Source organism: Vombatus ursinus, unplaced genomic scaffold (genome assembly GCF_900497805.2).
Source record: "Vombatus ursinus unplaced genomic scaffold, bare-nosed wombat genome assembly UNPS02014775.1, whole genome shotgun sequence".
Lineage (NCBI taxonomy): Eukaryota > Metazoa > Chordata > Mammalia > Diprotodontia > Vombatidae > Vombatus > Vombatus ursinus.
This window is the reverse complement of record NW_020954553.1, coordinates 17144457-17164464: the sequence shown is the minus strand read 5'-3', so window position 1 is coordinate 17164464 and position 20008 is coordinate 17144457. Positions and strand designations below refer to the sequence as shown.

Genomic DNA, 20008 nt, shown 5'->3' with positions numbered 1-20008 from the left:
ATTTATTTTGCTAACCTGAGTATTTAAATTTTGTAAGGATTCATCAATTTGTTCTACTTTGTCAGGGACTTTTTATTAATTTTAGCATATAATTGTGGGAAAGGAGTTACAGGTAATTTTCTTTATTCAGTATTGTGAGATCTTTTTAATTTTTATAAGATCAATTTTTCTCATTTTTCAGTCAAGTTAGCTAATTGCTAACCTATTTAATTTAGAGAAATTCTTTATCTTCCCTTGGCCTCAGTGTTCATGTCTGTTAAATGAGTGGGTTGAAGCAGATTGCTTTTAATATCCCTTCTAGTCCTGCGAATTATCCCATGGTGCTGTAAAACTAAGGGGGAAAAAAAAAGAAAAAAGTCATATGTTCAAGGCCTCCTGAGTATAGTATAATCTTACATAGACATAGTATGAAGTTCTAGACAGTGTAAGAACTAAAGAGCCTCTGAACTTTCCACAAACCTTATCCGTCAAGTTGTAAATCTTGCACAAACAAACAACATAGATGGACAGAAACTGGGGGATACAATTGCATAGGAAAGGGAGCATCAACGGGGTAGCCTTGGGGTGATAGCTCTGTTATTTTGATGATCTTAAAGTTTTCCATGAAACATAAGAAAAAATTCTAATCTTTTTAATATCAACTTCATTCTAGGGTGGTTATTTTCCTAAGAGTCATATACTACTGCAATATTGAGACTTGAGATCAGTCAAATTGTGACTGATCCAAGTGGCAATGCAACTGTTCATTTGAAGAAGTAGAGGAAGAGATGACAACCTGTTTGCAACAAAGAATAGTCCAAGATAACAATTATCAATGATGTTATGAGATCCAAATACTTTGAAGGTATAAAGTGTTGTTATATAATGAGATAAAAGAATAACTAATGAACATTTCACATGATACATGAGTATTTTACAATGTATATAAAACTAAAGGAAAGTTCAGAGCATGGTGAGTGAATACTCCCATCATTTTATAGTAGAGCATGGATACATATCTTCTAGGATGAGTGATTTTATGTGTTTGCAGAGACCCAAATTGATGAGGTCACAAATTCATTGATGTATTTAAGGTGATCATTATGTTAATATAAATGAATGTGTCTAGCTAAAACTTAGAGATAAAGGGAAGTTTTGAGAAGTTTGATATATCCAATTGTCTGTGGTCTGGCTAGAACATGGATTTGGAGTAAAATTACTCTTGTAATCATGACTAAAGTGGAAATATCTCTAACATGATTGTACATGTATAACCTACATCAGATTGTTTGCTGTCTTGGGGAGGGCAGAGAGAGAAAAATTTGGAATTCAAAATCTTACAAAAATAAATGTTGAAAACTTTCTTCACATGGAATTAGAAAAAAATAAAATACTTTAGAGTGCAATAGAAAAAGAGGAATTGCTCTTGTAATGAAGACTATGCCATGCAGTGGCTGGCTTTAATAATTATGTATTAATTATTCCTAAATTGTAAATTAGGAAGAAAGCACCAAATTGTGGTGGTTGATATCCAAGAGAAATGATATTTGGTTGCTAAGAGAACATATGCTGGCCTTGAAAAAAATGTCAAAACCATTTTTACAGATGTTTAATTGAACCCTAGAGACAATTTTTATCATCAGATATTTCAAAGCTATAAATTTCTTCTAGCTAGTTGCATTTATTCCTCTGTGTTCTTTCGTGATGTTGCTTGTGATGATCACTAATTAACCTGAAGGAAGCTACCTAACTGCTTGTGGACCTAAAGGGGCAAGCAAGTGACTATAAAATGCTGCTGTACAGTAGAAATAAGTATTTGTATGAAGTGAAATTTCTGGGACCTCCTATCTTTCTAACCAAAATCTCTCTCTTTTGAAGGGTCATTATCCATTTCCTACCCACCGTGTATGTATGTTCCTAACTGCTTCTTCCCTGACCTTCTCTTCTTCTAAGTTCTTTTGGTGATCTCAACAACTCCTATTGGTTCAATATCATGCAGATAACTTCAATATCTAAGTATCCAGCCTTCACTACTCCTCTAAGATCCAGTCTTTCTGTACAAACTACAAGACTGAAAATCTTGGCTTGGATGTTCCATGGTAATGTCAACCTTAATATATCCAGAAGAGAACACATTGCATTCCCCTGCCCCCTTTACCTACTCCATCTTGCAGCTTCCCTATTTGAATGGAAAGCCCCATTAATCTTTTTGTCACCCAAATGTATAATAGAGATAATTTTCCCAATTCATCAAATTTCCTCATTCTCTTTATTTAATCAGTTGCCAATCCTTTTCCATTCTACTTTTAAAATCACTGAATCATTTTCCTGTTAATATTCATAACACAACCACCCAAGTTTTAGCCTTCATTGAATATTCCTTACCTAAATAATTGTGATAGTTACTTCCCAATAGATAAATGGTCAAATGACATAAACAGGAAGTTTTCAAAAGGGAGGAATCCAAATTCCATATGTCCAAATCCACATGGCCAAAATCAGTAATAATTACAGAAATTAAAAAAATCATATGGAAGGGGAAAATAGCAGTTGTTGAAGGAGCTATAGGGAAAAAGGCATATTCATGTTGCTGGAGCTATGAATTGTTCTAGCCATTCTGAAAAGTAATTTGGAACAATGCCCTAGAAGTCACTAAACTCCATCTCTACCTCTGCAAATAGCTTCCCCATCCTGGAAATTTCTATACCCTGATGCTCACTCCCCCATTAAATTTTCAATCAAAACTCCTATTTTATGTTTCATAAAATAAAGTACCCTCACTCAATTTCATACTCAATCTCAAAATCCTTTTTGTGATTCCTAATCTCTTTAGAGATATATTTTTAAATAATTTGATGTTTGCAATATAATTTTGTTCCTTTCAAAATTTTGCAGTTTTGGAATAAACATTTTATTTGTTTTAATTATGGAGATTATTAGTAAAGTTCATACCCTGGAAGATTATTTCATAAAGGAATTCCTTCATGGTCACTGCAGTGCCAATTCAACTCACTTTTAAAATTTCCCCATCTCCTTTCCTCTAAACATACTCCCATGCTTTCCAGTTACCTCTTATGTTCAGCTATCTTCCCTTAGTGTCTAAGCATCCTGAGGATATGGTTTGTCTTGCTTACTTGCTTGAAATTGTATCTGCAGAACTTACTACCATGGCTAGTGAATAATAAATTTAATAAATTATCTATTTATCTCAATTATTAATACCATCTGTTGCAGTTGTAACATAAATTGGCCTATACTACCAAAAAGGAAAGAGAACCATATATACATGTACATATGCATGTACACATCCATATGTGTATATATATATATATATATAAACATATTTATGTACATGGCTCCCTTTCCTCATTCTTTTATCTAGAGGTCAAAGAAACCTAATTATATATGTATATGTGTATTATATTTATACATACATATATATATATATACACACATGGTATATACATATGTGCATAAATACACACATGATACACATGTTCTGTCCACATAGGTAAACCTATACATATATAATCAGTTTTTGTTGTCATAAAAGAGACCTGGAAAATTAGTTGAGTGCCTATCAACTTGAAAATAGGTAAACAAATTGTGGTATGAGAATGTAATGAAAAATTATTATACCAAAAGAAATAAGAAAATAGAGTATTTCAGAAAAAACTGGTAAAACTTGTAGGAATTGATTCATGATTGACTTAAGCAGAACTAAGAGAATAATGTATAGTATGACAATATTATAAAGAAAACAACTTTAAAGACTTTATAACTCTGATCAATGCAAATTCCAACCAGAGTTCTAGAGGACTGAGGATGAAGCATGTTACCCACTTTGAGAAAGAGAGGAAATAACAATTTATGTTGAGATATAACCAATTCAGGAATTTATTTTGTGTGACATGCTTATTTGTTATAAGGGTTTTTTTTAAAAAAAATATTTTCCCCCAATTAGGAAGTAAATGAGAAGAAGAGAGGGAATAGTTATAGCACAGGCAGCAACAACAAAAAAAGTAAAGAAAAAGAGGCTCACTGAAGCATTTTTTGGGAAAAAAATATGCAGAAGAGAAGGAATATTCCCCCCCCAAAAAAAACTAGAGATGAGATATGACAGATATGGAAGTTGAGAATTAAATTTATTGTGTATTTATAAAGGAAACCATATTGAATCTAATAAAGATCTATAGTTTCTTATTCAATCCCCATTGTTCTGTTTTGCTAGGTTTATACAACTACCTGTATTATCGATCTTAATGCAAGTGTAATAGATCTTGAGATTAAGGCAATAAAAGAGAAGAAAACAAAAGGGATTTGATTTAAAGGAGAATGAGGAAAAATCCAGGAGAAGAATGAAAAGCAGCAGGATATGACATGAAGAAAGAATGTAAGATGGAGAAGGATCCAAGTAGAAGTAAAGGTAGAAAGTCAATGACACTAGATGAAGGAAAGAGAAGAAGTCATCAACAAAGATTTATTAAGCGTGTACTGTGTAAAGACACCATACACTGAGGATACAAAGAAAGGCAGAAAGAATCCCTGATCTCATGGATCTCATAGGCTACTTTTGGACAAAACATGCAAACAAGTACACACAAAAAAAATGATAGACACATACTGGATAAATTGGAGATAATTAATGAAGAGAAGGCAGTATTGTTAAAAGGAAATCAGGAAAGGCTTCTTGCAGAAAGCAATATTTTACCTGGGACTTAACAGAAGACAGAAAATTGTTAATATGGGAAAGAAGGGGTAGACAATTTCACACATGGAGTACAGGCAGTGAAAATGCCCATAGTTGAAAAAAAAAAAGAAACGTTTTCTTTGAGGAATAGCAAGTACATTGTTACTGGAATATAGAATACATGGAGGAGGTGAGCAAGATTTAAGAAGGTTGCCAATGCAAGAAAAAGGCAGGTTATGAAAGACTTTAAAGCCAAATAGATGATTTTATATTTGATGTGGGAGAGTTTATTGACCTAAGCCTTTTGAAGCTCAAACTGACAGTTGAGTAGAAGATGGATTGGAGTGAAGAGAGATTTGACACTAGGAGACCAACCAGCAGGCTATTGCAGTTCTCCACTCATGAGGTGATGAGAGTGTATACCAAGGTGGTGGCAGTGTAAGACACAAAAAGGGAATTTATTAAATAGATGTCACAAAAGTAGACTCAATAGCCTTGGCAACAAATGGAATACTGGGGCAGGGAGGTGGTGAGAGAGAAGGGTGAATGGAAGATGATACTTTATTCCAATCCTGGGTGACTGAGAGGATAGTGGTACCTAAAAAAATAGGAAAATAAAGATGAGAGAAATTATTGTGATGGGGGAGAAAATGAGTTCAGTTTGGGATATGTTGAGTTTAGATGCCTACAAGATATCCAATTCAAAATGCCTAAAATTCAGTTAATATATTAGACTAGAGGTCAGGATAGATATAAGGTGTGGATAAGGACATATAAGAATCATTAACATAGAAATGATAGTTGACTCCAGGGGAGATGAGATTACCAAACCAAATGCTGTTGGTCATCCTTTGTATTTGAAGAGTGCAAAATGACATCAAGATATTGAGGTGTGTTTGACTCGTACAGTGTGTTTGACTGACTGATCAGACTAACATTAGCTAAGAAGGTTTTACCACTCAGAAAGCTGTCATGCACAAATAGTCCATGAGAATATTTGGAATGGTAAAGTCTCTAGATTTGTGCATCTCACATTTCTTGGGAGCTTCCATGTGTTGCTAAAAGATCATAGCACCTTCTTTGATGTGGGCATGCCATGCTGGGCATTCCTGTGCTGGTATCTCCCATGTCTTATAATCAATACTAAATTTCTTTAGAGAGATCTTGAGAGTGTCTTTCTAGTAGATCTTCCGACATCTGTATGAGTGCTTGCCTTGTGTGAGTTTTCCTTAAAGTAGTCTCTTAGGTAAATGTATTTCTGGCATTTGGGATTTGTGGCTAGCCTATGAGAGTTGTGCTCTCTGCAGCAGAGTTTTAATGCTTGGCAGTTCAGCTTAAGAAAGGAAGCCCAGTGCCCAGTACTTTATCTTGCCAGGTGATCTTCAGAATCTTCCTAAGACAATTTAAATGAAAAAAGTACAATTTTCTGACAAGGCACTAGTAGACTGTCCTGGTTTCACAGACATACAACAATGAAGTCAGCACAACATCTCTGTAGAGCTTCAATCTGGTAGGCAGACTAATGCCTCTTCTCTCCCACACTTTTTTTTGGAGTCTTTGAATGTTGAACTAGCTCTGGTAATGTGTGCATCAATGTGGACCATCTATGTGGACACCCCTGGAAAGTACGCTACAAAGGAAAGTGAACATATTCACAGTATTCAACATTTCTCCATTTGCTGTAACCAATGGTTTCATGTATGAATGGTGCAGTGCTGGCTGGTAAAGAACCTCTGTTTTCTTATTAATTGAAAGGCCAAAATTAATACAGGTAGCAGAGAATTGATCCATACTCTGTTGCATCTCAGCGTCAGAGGCTGCATTGCATTCATCTGCAAAAAAACAAAAAACAAAACAAAACAAAAATGTGCACACCAGTTTTCCCTCCATTTTTCTCTTGACTTCTGGACTTTTCAAGTTGAATAATTTACCATCAGTGCAGTAGCTGACTTTGATGCCGTTTTCTTTTTCTTTGAAGCTGTCTGACAACATTGCTGAAAATATCTTGCTAAAAAGCATAGAAGTAAGCACACAACCCTGTTTCACTCCACTAGTGACTGAAAAAGCACAAGAATATCATCCTTTATCCAGAACCTGTGAAAGCATGCCATCATAAAACCGGTATACGAGTTGGAGGTATGTTGCCTGCTTGCCTTGTGGGTAGGAGCCAGTCGTTTACGCTGCCCTAGTGAAGACCATCACGATTGAGGACCAGCTGTCCTCAGGGAGATGCTGCAGGTTTGGTGCCTGCGTGGTGGTATTGGAGGGGAGGGGCGAAGTGGTGCATTACCTCAGATCTCGCCTTAAAAGAGTTTTTACAGGATAGGAGCAGCGAACTTTCCAGAGCACACAGGCTGCAGCAGCCTCCAGAAACTCCTTTGCTGCTGATCACAAGGCCATAGTTCCTGTTCCTAAAGACTGCCCTGTCTCCTCCTATAATGAATGGATCTCACTTGGGGAGGTGATGTAGGCATAGCTGAAAATGCCTGTGTTCCACCATTTACTGTGGAAGTTAAGGCCAACACATACGAAAAGTATTGGCCATTTTACCAGCAGCAAGGAGGCCAGTATTTTCCCAAGGAGGATCTGAAAAAGGCTGTTGCTGAAATTGAAGAAATGTGCAATATTTTGAAAATGGAAGCAGTAACTGTTAAGAGGCCTGATCCCATTGATGGGTCTTTCAAGTACAAAACACCAGATTTTGAGTGTACAGGTTTATATGGTGCAATGCTCAGAGACATTCTGATTGTAGTTGGAAATGAAATCATTGAAGCTCCCATGGCATGGCATGTATGCTTCTTTGAGTATCGAGCACACAGATCAATTATCAAAGATTATTTCCACCATGGGGCTAAGTGGACAACAGCTCCTAAGCCCACAATGGCTGATGAGCTTTATGACCAGGATTATCCAATCTATTCTGCAGAAGACAGACACAAATGGGCTGCTCAGGGAAAATTTGAGACGACTGAAAATTTGTGACTGAGCAGTGTTTTGGTGCTGCTGACTTCATTCGAGCTGGAAGAGATATTTTTGCACAGAGAAGCCAGGTAACTAATTACCTGGGCATTGACTAGAAGCGTGGGCATCTTGCTTCAGACTATAGGGTGCATATCATCTCCTTTAAAGATCCCAATCCAATGTATATGGATGCCACCTTCAATATCATTGGACCTGGTCTTGTGCTTTCCAACCCTGACAGGCCTTGTCATGAGATTGAACTTTTCAAGAAAGCAGGGTGGACTATAGTTACTCCTTCAACTCCAATCATCTCAGATGACCACCCACTGTGGATGTCATCCAAATGGCTCTCCATGAATGTCTTAATGTTGGACAAAAAAATGTGTTATGGTAGATGCCAACGATGTTCCAATTCAAAAAATGTTTGAAAAACTGGGTATTTTGACAATCAAAGTTAATATCCATAATGCCAGTTCACTGGGAGGAGGTTTCCATTGTTGGACCTGTGATATTCATTGATGTGGCACCCTACAATCCTACTTTGATTAGAACTGGCCAGATGAGTGGTGGAGGCTGCTTAGCTTGAAATAAGCCTAGTAAGCTTAGGTATAAGCTTCATTCTACTGCTTAAACAAGTGCATGAGCTAGCTATATAGTGCTTTAAGCAATCATGTCCTTAACCAGAGTCTTGAACCTAGTTCATTCTCACTCTTTTCCATATAAGGGAGAAAACTAAATTGCTAAGTCTTTGGGCTGACTTTTTGCAATACTTTGTTTCTACTCCTGAAGTCCTATTCACCTTGGCTTCAAGTGTGAACTTGACAATGTGTTTCAAGGCAAAGGTTAGCTGCTAGAATAACTTGGCCACTAATGTTTAACCATCTACCTCTGTTTAATTTTCTATCCAAAAGGCAGCTGGAAATGACAGCCTTGAATTTAATATTCTTCTCTGTTAAGTAGTGTTATATATGTCACTTTTTTTCAAAATAAGAAAAGTACTTAAGTAGTCACATTTTAAGTGGTACCAGATAACTAACAGTATTTTGGTTAATTTTTTATTTCCATTATTTAAGATAAGCTAAATTATGCAAACATCAAAGGGAATTCTCCAGGAATTTTGTTATTATTCTCATCTGAACTTTTAACATTAGTGTTATTTGCTTCTAATAACATTTTCATATGACTTACCTCATTTCAAATGAAATGTTTTGTCCACATTTCCTGTTATTTCTAAGGTTCTTACAGAAATATTCAATGCAGCAAGATATAATTGTAATTTCCCAACTCTAACTTTTTGGTGTGTTCAGTAGCTATAGACTACTACATCTGTAAGTTTCTTTTCTTTGGTAAGTTAAGGTATGTTTACATGAGTGCAGATTCTTTAAAGCGTAGCTGAGAGATAAGAGCATTCAGTAATTAATGGAAAAGAACCTACATGCATACAGTTGACCTGGTTTTAATGTTGGATACTAGACATGTATGTTTTATGCTAATAAAAATTTTGTGTTCAGAACAAAAAAAATAAAATAAAATAAAACTGGTATACAATACTGGTGAACTTCTCCAGGCAACCAAATTTCACTATGATCTTCAATATATCTTCACTATTGACAGTATCAAAGGCTTTGGTCAGGTCAACAAAAATTTTGTATATTCCTTTGTTCTGCTCCTGACATTTCTCCTGGAGTTTTCAGGCAGCAAACACCATGTCAGTTGTTCCTCTGCCCTCTCTGAAGCCACACTGGCTCTTGGGTAGATGGCTTTCTTCCTGATGAAGGATCAGCTGATTAAGGAGGACTCTGGAAAGAATCTTGCCAGTAACAACTAAGAGAAAGATCACCTTTCAATTGTCACAGGACAACCTGCTTCCTTTTCCTTTATAAGATGGGCCATGGAGACATCTTTGATCTCCTAAGGGATAAACTTCTCTTGCCACATAACCCAGATTTCAGTCAGCATCTATATGAGAAGTGGAACTCCTGCCTTGTACAGCTCTGCTGGGAAGGAATTAGGAACATGTGCTTTGCCACATGAGAGGGGTCTAATGGTATTCATTACCTCCTCCTCAGTTGGGAGTTCACCTAGAGAGGGATTGACTTCAACCTGAGTTATATCGTCAATGGCTTCAGGACTGGTTGATGGAGGTCTGTTGAGAACTCTACGGAAGTGTTCAACCTATCTCTCTAAGATCATTTCCTTATCAGGGATCAATGTTCTTTCATCAACTCTGAGTAGCTGAGAAGCACCTTGGGTCTTTGGATCATAAATAGCCTTCAGGGCATTGTAGAAATAATTTGGATTATTGCTGTCAATGTAAAACTGAATCTCATCTGCCTTATTACTGAGCCCCAAATCCTTCATTTGTCTAAGTTTCATTTGCACTTTACTTTTGATGAAGGTAAACTCTGCTTTCTTAGAGACAGATGAAGTGTCCTGCTGGTAAACCCCATGGAGATCTCATTTTTCATTCAGTAGCTTCCAAATTGCCCCATCATTTCTCTCAAACCAGTCCTGATGTTTACAAGTGTTCTGGTCCAGATGAACAAATGTGGTACTGTACACCAAACCTCCAAAAGCTTCCCCCTCCTTTTCTGCTCCACTGTTGCTAACTGTGTGTTGACTCAGCTTTCCCTTCAGGTCAGCAATAAACTGGTTAGGCAAGGAGACTCACTCAAATCTATCAAATTTGATTCTCCTGATAGTCATCTTGCCTTGGGGCTGCTGTTTTTGTTGAATGTGAATGGCTAACTTGGAGAGGATAAATCTATGACCAGTCCTGCACTCTGGGCCACATATAACTACTTCCACAACATTTTGTTGCTGTTAGATAAATGTAAAACAGTGTTGGTGATGAGGTCATGAGATGCACAAGTCTTCAGTAGTAAGCGACCATGGCTGTTTCTGTTTTTGACTCCATTCCTCCCAGGGAATCCCTTCCATGTCTAATAGTCTGTATCTACTCTGGCATTAAAGTCACCTAGAGTTACAAGCATGTCCTCTTTTGAACATTGAGGATGAGGGTCTCCAGGTTCTCATAAAATTTTTCTTTGACATTTTCAGGGTTTCTCATGGTGGGAGCATACACATTCATGATGATGGTATGGCACTTTCCTGCAAGTGGCAGTCACATTGTCATGATCCTGCCATTCATTCCTTTTGAGAGGTATACAAGCCTGCTGACTAGATTAAATCTGACTGCAAAACCTACACCACTTTCACATAACTCCTCAAAGCAGCAGCCACTGCAGAAAAAATGTGTATCCAGATCCACCTTCATCTTTGTTAGCCTTGTTTTACTCAAGGCTGTTATTTGGATGTTATACCTGAGGAGTTCTCTCACAACAAAAGGAGTTTTTTTTTTTTCCAGGTCTACTGGATTTCATGTTATCCATGACCATGTAAACATTCTATGTGCCAGTGGTGAGTGCAATCAATTTTGCAAAAAATTTTGTACATTTGTGTTTTAACCACAGGGTGGGATCCCTATCTGCTGTGGTAAGCAGGCCAAAGTTCGGTGAAACAGACAATTTTTAGGACACCTTTTCTAGGTCCTTCCTCACATCAGGAGGTGAGCAGTGCAATCCTTTAAAAAATGCTTACAATTCTTTTTGTGGTGGCAAATAATTGGAAATTGAAGGCATGCCTATCAATTGGGGAATGAAGTTATGGTACGCAAATGTAATGGAATACTATCATTCCATAAGAAATGATGAGCAGGCAGCTTTCAGAAAAATCTAGAAAGACTTACATGAACTGATGCTGAATGAAGTGAGCTGAACCAGGAGAACACTGCTCACAGTAACAGTAACATTGCGCAATGATCAACTTTGACAGACTTAGCTCTTCTCAGCAATGCAAGGATCTAAGATAATTCCAAAAGACTCATGGTAGAAAATGTTATCCACATCAAGAGAAAGAACTATGGAGTCTGAATGCAGATTGAAGTTTACTATTTTCTCTTTTTTTTTTGTTTTTGTTTTTTGTGTCTTCTTTCTTGTGATTTTTTTGTTTAGTTCTAATTCTTCTTTACAACATTAGTAATGTGGAAATATATTTAATATGATTATATACATACAGGCTATATCAGATTGCATGCCATCTTAGAGAGGGAGGAGGGGGGAGGGGAAAAATTTAGGACTCAAAATCTTATAAAATTTAAAGGTGAAAACTAAAAATAATTAAATAAATAAATAAATGAATTTGAAAAACAAAAACAAAAACGAAAACAAAACTGCTCAGACACCCAGAGGGCTGCCAAATAACACTGCTGTTTCAGTCCTATAAGAAGACCAACCTGTTCCCTGGGTCACTTGTGTGCAGTGTTGTCACTACAATTCCCAGTATATCCCCACCAGTTGCTTTATCATTTGCCCATCACCACAGGACTTTAAGGCAGGTAAAATAGTAAAATTATTACATAGCGAAATAATGAAATATTAAAATGGCAGAATAGAATGGGTTATACCTTTTGACTTGCACATAAATTGGATTTAAGTGGAGCAGAGTTGAGGAAAGTCACTAGTCTCACTCTCTCTTATAGAATCATCAGAGTCCAGTGACAAGACAAAAGCAAAAATGATTAATGATATCTTAGGATACCGGGGATGACCTTGGTGTCTTCAGTGCTTGACAGTGACTCCTTCTCTCTGCCTTCATGGTCTGTTAGAACAAATTGTTCTCATCTGCCCATTCCATCAGGGGAAATCTTCACAAGCTTGGGGTTGACATCTCCCCAACTCACCAATTAGTTTGCGGCCCATCTGTTACCCCTTGTCTGTCAAGATGGTTTTAACTAGGGTGTGGCCAATATGCATGCTACAGGTCCTTGAAGCCACAGGTGAGAGCTGGGTGACAGGTGGACACCAAAGGTGTATAAGCATCCTTGAAAGGTCTTGGCAAAAACTCACATCAGAGGTGCTTGTCTTTCTTGAATGCCCATATATTCCAACAAAGTAAAATAGCATTGAGTAGGAAGAGAAGAGGGCCTAGGACTGAGACTTGGAGGACAGTTACACTTTAACAGTATTAATTAAATGAAAATTTAGCAAAGGAAACTCAGAAGGAGTGGTCAAATAGGAAGAAGCAGAAATGAGAAAGTACAGTCACAAAAACTTAGGAGAGAGTATCAGATACAATAAGTGATTGACAGTGTCACAGGTTTCAGAGAATTGAAGAAAGATGAGGATTGAGACAAGGCTATTAGAATTAGTTATTAAGAGATAACAACTTTGGAGAGAATAATTTCAGTCTAAAGATGAAGTTGAATGGCAGACTGCAGAGAATTAAGAAGTAAGAAGAAAAGGAGACTCTTATTGCTGATGGCCTTCTAAAGGACTTTAGCCAAGGAAGGAAAAGAAAGAGATAAGATAATAGCTAATAGTCGTGGACAGAATAAATGAAGGGTTGTTTTTGTTGTTGTTGTTGTTGTTTGTTGTTTGTTTTTGTTTTTTTTTTTTAAAGCTGGGGAAGACATGGGAGAATTTGTAGACAACAGGGAAGCAATCCGTGAATAAAAATTACTATAGAGTAGGCATGATAGAAGGAGTAATAAAAGGAAGAATGGGATTAGTTATGAATGTAGAAAGGATAGCTTTGTCAAAGAGAAGGGACACCTCTTCATATGAAAAAGAGTGAAAAAGGAGAGAGAGGCACAAGGCACTTGAGCGATGTGAGAAGAGGAAGAGTGGATAAATGAGACCTCTTAGAGAATGGCCCTCAGTTAATGGCCAAGAGATAAGGATTCTCAGCTATGAGGAACAGGAAGGGGAATCACACAACATTGGAAGTGGGCTGAAAAGTTTTGGAAAAGCTGCTGTGCCAAATGGAATACCAATCTGTTTTGGATTTTTAAAAAGAGGATTATTTTTCTTCAGTGAGGGCCAAATTGAGATTATGTAGCATGAATTTAGGTTGGGTACACTCAGCATGTTTTCATGATTTTCTCCAGCTTTGTTGAGCATCACAAGTGCTGCAAAGTCAGTAGATGGTGGAAGTGATACGAAGCTGTAGCTTGGCAGGACAACATAAGCAATAGGATAATATTTCACGTAAGATGAGAAGCAAATTGGTAAGATAAAGAATACAAGCTGGGTTTCTGCTTTCAGGAGCCAAGATAGCAGAGTAAAAAGGTAGTCGCTTTCACCTTCCCCTATCAACCTCTGAAAGTCCAGAAAATGTCACCCCAGGAAAAACCCTGAAACAGCTGAACTGGAAGAAAGAAGGGGAGCAGCAGTGCAGTAGCCCAGGTAGCTTGAGGGATAAGTGGGAAAGGGCCCTCTTGCCCTGGAGCAGCACTGAATGGGAGGCACCCCAGGCAACTAGCAGAAAGCCCCACTTTAGCACACCAGGAGGAGATCCTGGTGCCTCGGCATGCTGCAACAAATGGGTCTCCCAGTGCCTCAGCAAAAATAAGGGAAGCAGCACTGCAAAGGGCCCCAGCTGAATAAACACCCTGCAACATTCATCTGAAAGGAACTGAAGAAGGCTAAAGGAAAGGAAAAGCAGGCTACCTAGAATTGCCCAAGAGTTCCAGTCTTGCTGATTCCAGCCCAACGCCAGGTAAGCTGCCAGAACCCTACAGCCTCCAACTGCCAACTAGGAGATCCTGAAACCCAGGTAGGCAAAAACCAACACCAAGACCTCCCAGTGCCTCAGGGAGGGCGGGGTAGCGGTGGAAACCAGCTCAGAAAACCACCAAGTACCTCAGCATTCTGCAAACGGGTCTCCCAGTGCCTCAGCAAAAATAAGGGAAGCAGCACTACAAAGGGCCCCAGGCAGATAAACACCCTGAAACATCCCTCTACAAGGAGGTGAAGAAAGCAAAAGGAAAGGAAAAGCAGGCGACCTAGAATTGCCCAAAAGTTCCACTCTTGCTGATTCCAGCCCAACACCAGGTAAGCTGCCAGAATCCTACAGCCTCCAATTGCCAACACAAGAAGCCCCACCACACAAAGCCAGTGACCAAGACCTAGGCTCTCAACACAAGAAGCTTGGGCCAATGCCCTCTGCTCCCCAGCAGGAAAGTTCAATCTCTTTAAAGGGCAGGGAATAAAGAAACACCATGAGTAAAAAGAAACATACCATACAATCATATTATGAGAAGAGTGAAGGTCAAGACAGAAATTCTGAAGAGGACAACATTGTCAACAAACCCACATCTGCAACCTCAGAAGGGAATATAAACTGGTCTGAAGCCCAAAAAGCCTGTCTAGAGGAGCTCAAGAAGGATTTTAAAAGTCAAATGTGAGAGGTAGAAGAGTCCTTAAAAAATACAATTGGCCAATTGGGAAAAAAAGTACACTGAAGAAAACAAGTCCCTAAAAAACACAATTGGCCAAATGGAAAAAAAGTACACTGAAGAAAACAAATCCCTTAAAAATACAATTGGCAAATTAGGGAAGGAAGTACAAAATCTAATAGAAGAAAACAATTTGTTAAAAACTAGAATGGGACAAATGGAAACTAATGACTCTATGAGAGATCAAGAATCAGTCAAACAGAAACAAAACAAATGAAAAAAAATAGATGAAAACATAAAATACCTCACTGGTAAAACAACTGACCTGGAAAATCAATTCAGGACAGACAATTTAAAAATCATTGGTCTATCTAAAAATCACAATGAAAAAAAGAGCCTGGACAATTTCTTTCAGGAAATCATAAAGGAAAACTGCCCTGAAATCCTAGAACCAGAAAGTAAAATAGCCATAGAAAGAATCCACCACTCACCTCCTGAAAGAGATCCCAAATTGAAAATGCCAAGGAATATAATAGCCAAATTCCAAAATCACCAGGTCAAAGAGAAAATACTGCAAGCAGCCAGAAAGAAGCAATGTAAATATCATGGAACCACAGTTAAGATTACACAGGACCTTGCAGCTTCTACATTAAAAGACCTTGGGTGTGGAACATGATATTCTATAAGGCAAAGGAGCTTGGATTGCAGCCAAGGATCAACTACCCAGTGAAAATGAGCATGATCTTTCAGGGGAGAAGATGGATATTCAACAAAATAGGGGACTTCCAAACCTTCCTAATAAAAAGACCAGAGCTCAGCAAAAAAAATTCAATCTTCAAGTACAAGATTCAAGAGAGACATAAAAACGTAAATGCGACAGAAAAATACAGTATGTTGTTAATAAGGGCAAAATGTTTACATCCCTACAAGGGAAGATGACACTTGTAACTCTTGAGAACTATATTGTTATTACACCATATTAAAGGAGTATACTTAAAGGGGGTGGATATAACTTGATTTTGATGTAATGATAAAAAAACTAATCAAGTGGGTTAAATGGATACAAGTAAGTGGATTAGTCTGATCTAAGAAAATGTACTGAGAAAGGAGGAGGCAGACAAGGGTAAATTACATTACAGGAAAAGACACAAAAACCTATTAGAGCAGAGGTAAAGAAGGGAGGGGGATGAGCATTGTTTGAACCTTACTCTCATCAGATTTGGCTCAAGAAGGGAATGACATAATCAGTTAGGTGTAGAAATCTAACTTTCCCTATAGGCAGTAGGAGGGAAAAGGGGAAAGAAAAGGGAGGGGGGATAGAAGGGAGGGAACAAGCAGTAAGGGTAAAGGGGAAGAAAAGGGAAAGGGCTAATAGAAGGGAGGAGGGACTGAAGGAGGCAGTGATCGAAAGCAAACCACTAGTGAGGGGGAGGAAGGAGGAATGAGAAAGGAGAAATAAAAGCATAAACAGGGAGGGGAAAAGGATAGAGAAAAAGACACAGATAGTAATTATAACTGTGAATGTGAATGGGATGAACTCTCCCATAAAATAGAAGTGGATAGCAGAATGGATTAAAAACCATAATCCTACAATATGTTGCTTACAGGAAACACATTTGAAAAAGAGTGACACATACAGGGTAAAGGTAAAAGGCTGGAACAGAATATATGATACTTCACCTGAAGTAAAAAAAGCAGGGGTAGCAATCCTGATCTCAGACAAAGCAAAAGCAAAAATAGATCTTATCAAAAGAGATAAGGAAGGAAACTACACCCTGCTAAAAGGCACCATAGACAATGAAGTAATATCATTACTAAACATATATACACCAAATGGTAGAGCATCCAAATTCTTAGAGGAGAAGTTCAGGGTGTTACAGGAAGAAATAGAAAGCAAAACTATACTAGTGGGGGACCTCAAGCTCCCCCTCTCTGAACTAGATAAATATAACCACAAAATAAACAAGAAAGAAGTTAAGGAGGTAAATAGAACGTTACAAAAAATTAGGTATGATAGACCTTTGGAGAAAACTGAATGGGGATAGAAAAGAATATACTTTTTTCTCAGTGGTACATGGCACAAACACAAAAATTGACCATGCACTAGGGCATAAAAACCTCACAATCCAAGGCAGAAAGGCAGAAATATTAAATGTATCCTTTTCAGATATGATGTAATAAAAATTATATGTAATAAAAGCCATGGAAAGATATAAAAATAATTGGAAACTAAATAATCTAATCCTAAGAAATGATTGAGTCAAACAACAAGTCATAGAAACAATCAATAATTTCATTCAAGAGAATGACAATAATGAGACAACATACCAAAACTCATGGGATGCAGCAAAAGCAGTTCTTAGGGGAAGTTTTATAACTCTAAATGCTTACATAAATAAAAAAGAAAAAGAGGAGATCAATGAATTGGTCATACAATTAAAAAAACTAGAAAAAAACAAATTAAAAATCTTCAATTAAACACCAAATTAGAAATATTGAAAACCAAAGGAGAAATTAATAAAATTGATATTAAGAAAACTATTGAACTAATAAATAAAACTAAGAGCTGGTTTTATGGAAAAAAACAATAAAACAGATAAACCTATGGTTAATTTAATTTAAAAAAAAGAAAGAAAAAACCAAATTACTAGTATCAAGAATGAAAAGGGTGAAACTACCACCAAGGAAGAGAAAATTAAAACAATAATTAGGGACTATTTTGCCCAACTGTATGCCAACAAATTTGACAATCTTAGTGAAATGGATACATATTTACAAAAATATAAATTGCCCAGATTAACAGAAGGGGAAGTAAAATACTTAAAAAACCCCATCTCAGAAAAAGAAATGGAACAAGCCATTGATGAACTCCCTAGGAAAAAATCTCCAGGGCCAGATGGACTTACAAGCAAATTCTGTCAAACATTTAAAGAACAATTAATTCCAATACTATATAGACTATTTGGGAAAATAGGTGAAGAAAGAGTCTTACTAAATTCTTTTTATGATACAAATATGGTGCTGATATCTAAGCTGGGAAGAATCAAAATAGAGAAAGAAAATTATAGACCAATTTCTCTAATGAATACAGAGGCAAAAATTTTAAACAAATTAGCAAATAGATTACAGCAACTTATCACAAGAATAATACACTATGACCAGGTGGGATTTATACCAGGAATTTAGGGCTGGTTCAATATTAGGAAAACTATCAGCATAATTCATCATATCAACACAAAAACTAACAGAAACCACATGATCATCTCAATAGATGCAGAAAAAGCTTTTGACAAAATACAACACCTATTCCTATTAAAAACACTAGAGAGCATAGGAATAAATGGAGTCTTCCTTGAAATAATAAATAGCATCTACCTAAAACCTTGATCAAACGTCACATGCAATGGGGACAAGCTAGAAGCATTTCCAATAAGATTGGGGTGAAACAAGGATGTCCATTATCACCACTGTTGTTCAATATAGTACTGGAAATGTTAGTTTTAGCAATAAGAGAAGAAAAAGAAATTGAAGGTATTAAAATAGGCAAAGAAGAAACAAAGCTATCACTCTTTGCAGATGACATGATGATATACTTAGAGAATCCCAGAGAATCAAGGAAAAAACTACTTGAAATAATAAACAACTTTTGCAAAGTTGCAGGTTATAAAATAAGCCCATATAAATCATAGGCATTTCTATATATTACCAACAAATCCCAACAGCAAGAGATAGGAAGAAAAATTCCATTTAAACTTATTGTAGACATTATAAAATATTTATGAGTCTACCTCCTGAAACAAACCCAGGAACTCTATGAACACAATTACAAAACACTTTTCACACAAATAAATTCATATCTAAATAACTGGGAAAACATCAGTTGCTCATGGGTAGGCTTAGCTAATATAATAAAAATGACAATTCTATCTAAGTTAATTTACTTATTCAATGCCATACCAATCAAACTACCAAAAATTATTTTATAGAGTTAAAAAATATAATAACAAGATTCATTTGGAGGAACGAAAGGTCCAGAATATCAAGGGAACTAACGAAAACAAATGCAGGGGAAAGTGGCCTAGCTATTCCAGATCTTAAATTGTATTATAAAGCAGCAATCATCAAAACTGCTTGGTACTGGCTAAGAAATAAAGTGGTGGATCAGTGGAATAGGTTAAATATGCAAGACACAGTGGTCAATGACTATAGTAATCTGTTATTTGATAAACCCAAAAACCCCAGCTTCTGGGATAAGAACCCACTTTTTGAAAAAAAAAAACTGCTGAGGAAACTAGAAAAGAGTATGGCAGAAACTAGGCAGAGACCAAAATCTCACACCATATACCAAAATAAAGTCAAAATGGGTACATGATTTAGATATAAAGGCTGATACTATAAGCAAACTGGGAGAGCAAGGAATAGTTTACCTATCAGATCTATGGAGAACAAAAGAATTCATGACCAAACAGGAGATAGAGAACATTAAGAAAAGCAAAATGGATAACTTTGATTACATTAAATTGAAAAGTTTAACAAAGCCAATGCAACTAAGATTAGAAGGAAGGTAGAAAATTGGGAAAGAATTTTTACAACCAGTCTCTTTGATAAGGGCCTCATTTCTAAAATATATAGAGTATTAAGTCAAATCTATAACAATACAAGTCATTCCCCAATTGATAAATGGTCAAAGGATATGAACAGACCATTCTCAAATGAAGAAATTAAAGCCATCTATAGTCATCTGAAAAAATACTCTAAATCACTATTGATTAGAGAAATGCAAATCAAAACAACTCTGAGGTACCATATCACATCTATCAGATTGACCAACATGACAAAACAGGAAAATGATAAATTTTGGAGAAGATGTGGGAAAATTGGAACACAATGCATTCTTGGTGGAGTTGTGAAATGATCCAACCATTTTGGAAAGCAATTTGGAACTATGCCCAAAGGGCTATAAAAATGTGCATACCCTTTGACCCAGCAATAGCACTTCCAGAGGTATATCCCAAAGAGATCATACAAATGGGAAAAGTACCCACATGCACAAAAATATTCATAGCTGCTCTTTCTGTGGTGGCAAAGAATTGGAAATTGAGAGGATGCCCATCAATTGGGCAATGGCTGAGCAAGTTGTG

General features: G+C 36.8%; 1 pseudogene; it reads left to right on the top strand.

Moving 5' to 3' along the window:
* The first annotated feature begins 6898 nt into the window (after positions 1-6898).
* On the top strand, positions 6899-8179 carry LOC114044736 (annotated as a pseudogene).
* The last annotated feature ends 11829 nt before the right edge of the window (positions 8180-20008 follow it).